Genomic DNA, 4,497 nt, shown 5'->3' on the forward strand with positions numbered 1-4,497 from the left:
ATTATAATTATTCTTTAATGAATTACAAATAAAAACATAAAATTGCTGGTTGAACTATATTAAATCAATCATAACAGACTTTATCAGAAAGTGGTCACTACATATGTTCATTCACAAACATGTACTGAAAATCTGCTGTGCAATAGGCATCATTCCAGATGCTAGGATAGTAACATGATATAAAAGAGATAAAATTTCCTCCTTATATGAAGTTTATGATTAGGGTTGTTGTGGGGACACTAGAGGAAAGTAAAAAATGAGGCTGTAATAGATGGAGTTGGTGAAGCATCCTGTGAACAGTGACAACAAGAAGCCAGTATTACTTGCATGTTAGCTAGCCTATAGTAAGGGTAAAGAGTATTACCAGAACGTGGCAAAAATGCCATCCTGTAGGATTTGTGATCTTAGGAAGTGAAACATTGGAATAGCTAATGCACGGTTCACCACAGAGAGCAAAAGGAATGAATACGAGCCTCACACATTTTCTCCCTTCAAATGTCCTATCTCCTCTGTTAAACATCTGTAAACACCATTCTATATCTACTCCTAGAATTCCATGCATATCATCTCCACCAGATCTTTGTCACTGATTTTCCAGTCTTATGCTTCTCTAGCTACCAGCTACCTCACATCCAATTGAGCTATTGGATGTGAATTAGTAGAAATATAAACTCAGTACAAGTCTCTCCTTCAAAGTGAATAACCAAGTATACCTCCCCTTAAACTCTGCCCACTGGGAAGCTTTCTTTTCATCACACATTTCAGAACTACCCCTATGTGAACTGAAATTGTAGCAGCTATCACTTCCAATGATGCCACCACAGGTTGCAGACCCAGTTTGAAGGAGATTCAATCCATATGTAGACAAAGATCTCCTTTGGGAATACTTGGGGAATGATTTATGGCATATACTTGTGACTAAGTTATGAGGAACTTCAGCAAATAGACCCAGCCTCTTCTTTAGTTGAAGCCACAATCTTTAAACTAGGATATATTAAGGACTGGGAAAGAGGATCTGAATCTCTGTTATGATGATTCAGATCAGTTTCTGCCCATGAAACCTAGAATTTCACATACCCAGATACTCATATATATATATACACACACACATACTATGTATGTACACACCATAGACTATATGTATACACCTCCATATATATATTATATATATGTATATATATAAAAATGAACATGGATAATGAATATATAGATGGGTACTCTACTAAGGAATATATATTTATTTCATTTCAATGAACTTCATAATCAAAGAACAACCAACAACCACAACAGATCCATTCAGGTTATTACAAAAGATATCTATACATCAGAAATATTTAAAAAAATATTTATCAGGATCCCATTGGAAAAATATATTCTAAGGTATAAAATGCAGCATGGCTGCTCCTCAGTCTACAGTGGGCATACTCATATTGATAAATTTTCCCCTATCCAAATATTTTATACTTTCAGACCTAATATCCTAATACACACTCATATATGCTAACTAGTGCCTGCTTGTACTATTAAGATCTTCAGCTCCTTTGGAGTTTTGCTTTTTTCACTTCTAGATTATACCTTGCAATTTTCCCTCTGGGCATAGCTATTCCCATTATAGAGTCATTAAGGGAGATTATACAGAACAACTCTGAGGGGACTGGTGTACTTTTTCAAGGTATGTGTTATACTAGGATCATCCCTTAGGTTTACGAGACCCCTCAGAAGCTGGTTGATTTTCTCTTCTTTTTCTCAGCAACCTACAAGCAGTGACTTTTAGTAAACCTTAGAGACATTAAAATTGCAGAAAGTGCTAGGTATAACAAATCTGGACTGCCTAATAAGCCTCAAAAACCCAATTTGCTAGGCAAAGTATATAGAGCAGAGAGTATCTGTTCTGACTAAACAGTAGTAGATGTCTGACCACATCTTTTTAATATGGTAATTACTTTGGGCTTCTTGTATGCTTGGCAAATCCATTAGGTGAAGAAAAACTATTTCTTCACCTTGATCCTGACCTCACTATGAGTCTATACTACTAGGGATTGGAGAAGTTGGCATTTACCACGCCCCTGACCTCATAAAGTAGTGATAATTTTATAAAAGATTTAGGAGCACAAGCCTCTTCATGAAGTTAACCTTTCATTCAAACCTTATCTGAATGAATATATAAGATAAATTTTCATCTATTGAGGGCTCCTAAGTATTGGATCACATTTTAAACTGTCCAGATAGTTCCATTTAGGAATTGTCCCTCTCAATTTCTGTCACTATAAATTAGTTTTATCCTTTTTAAAGTCTTTTTCTAAAGAAATCATACAGTATATCCTCATTTATATCTGGATTTTTTTCATCAGGATAATGACTTTGTGAGTCATCCTTTTGTTGACTACCAGTGAGCAGGAACAGACTTACCCAGGGAGAAACTGCTAATGAGATCAAGGGGTACTCACTAAGTTCAAAGGGTTTAGGCTGTATCTGAATTCTAAGAAATGTTCCAATACCCAAGTTTCTAGACTCCTCCAATAGATGTTTCACGTTTCATTGACTATGCTTTCTCAAATTGTGGATTAAATAATTATTGTAATTTTTAAAAAGAAATATTGTCCCCAAACTTCCCAAATTTAACAGAAAATATTAATTTACCCATTTGAGAAGATTAACCAAGTCCAAGCAGGATAAATACAATGAGACAGAACTAGATACTTCATAGCCAAATCATTAACAGCCAAACACAAACAGAAAATCTTAAAATAAAAACTTATTATGTATAGGAGAGCATCAGTATGGTTAATGTCTAACTTCTCATTAGAAACAATGCACCTAGAAGGCAGTAGAATGGCATAGTCAGATGTTGAAAGAAAAAACTTCTAATGAAGAATTCTTTACCTAGAAAATTATCTTTCAATATAAAAGTAAAATTAAAGGCATTACTAGATAAAAAAGACTGGGATAATTTCTTGATATCATATCTGCCTTATAAGAAATACTAAATGAGAAATATTACTAGAGGCAAAGAAGGACACATCCAGATGATAACATGTCAGTCTGTCAGAAAGATATAAAAATTAGAAATGCATGAACACTTAACAACATAGCTTCAAAATACACAAAGCAAATTCTGACAAAATTAAAAGGAGAGATAGAAAATTTGACAATAGTAACTAGTGATTTCAGTCCCCTACTGTCCATAACTGAAAGAAAAAAAGAAGAAAAGAAGCAAGGTTATAGAAGACTTGAAAAATTCTGTCAATCAATTAACTTAAATGACATATATAGAACACTCCATTTAATGGCTACAGAATACACATCCTTTTAAATAACACACGGAATATTCTCTTAGGATAGACCATGTGTTAGGCCATAAAATAAATAGCAATAAATTTAATGGGAGTGTACTAATATAAAATATGCTCTTCAGCCACAGTGGAATAAAAGAGATCTCAAAAATATACCTGATACGTGCTTAAATATTTGGCCAGTACACATCATGAAACATAGGTGCACCAGAGACAAAGAGGTCTTAGAACAGTGGTTCTCAACCTTCCTAATGCCGTGGCCCTTTAATACAGTTCCTATTGTTCACAACCCACAGGTTGAGAACCTCTGTCTTAGAAGCTTCCAGGGAGAACAAAGAAGACGCATAACAAGTTGTTGATCAAGATGTCATTAGAATCCTTAATAGCAAAATAGGGAACTTGAATTCAACAGAGCAATGCCTTCCAAATTCTGAGGGCCAAGTATTTCTAATATGGAATTCCTTATTTACAAATAGGTCAATCAAAAATGAGATCAAAATGCAAGCTTTTCAGGCATTTAAGACCACAAAAACTTTATCTCCCATATACCCCTTCTGAGACTACTGCTGGGAATGTGTTCCTCCAAACTGAGAGAGGAAACCAAGAAAGAGGTAGACATGAAATCCCATCAGGGAGAGCATAGAAGGGACTCCTGAGGGTACTGGCAAAAGCACTATCAGGTAATAGGTGGTTTAGGGAGCAATCAGTACCAGATGTAGAAGGTAGAAGACCAAAGGCGCCAGGAAAGATTGCTTTAAAAGCCTGTAGTTCAGCAGTTAGGACCGAGGCAGGTGTGTTTGAACCAGGCCTGGGCCTGCTAAAACAACAATGCAACAAAAAAATAGCCGGGTGTTGTGGTGGGCGCCTGTAGTCCCAGATGCTTGGGAGGCTGAGGCAAAAGAATCGCTTAAGCCCAAGAGTTTGAGGTTGCTATGAGCTGTGACACCATGGCACTCTACTGAGTGTGACATAGTGAAACTCTGTCTTAAAAAAAAAAGAAAGAAGGAAGGAAGGAGGGAGGAACCAATATGTTGCCTGATGGATTGTCTATGTAGAAAACAAAACAGAGAAAGGTTTTATAGATAAATTGTATCTTTGAAAGTTACCCTTAAGGCGCATGGGGGAAAAATGTAATTTTTCACTTAAAGAAAGACATACAACATAGAAGACAAAAATGCAATCATATTACTTTATTTGGTGTAGT

This window comes from Otolemur garnettii, unplaced genomic scaffold (assembly GCF_000181295.1).
Source record: "Otolemur garnettii isolate 467f Iridium unplaced genomic scaffold, OtoGar3 scaffold00088, whole genome shotgun sequence".
Classification (NCBI taxonomy): domain Eukaryota; kingdom Metazoa; phylum Chordata; class Mammalia; order Primates; family Galagidae; genus Otolemur; species Otolemur garnettii.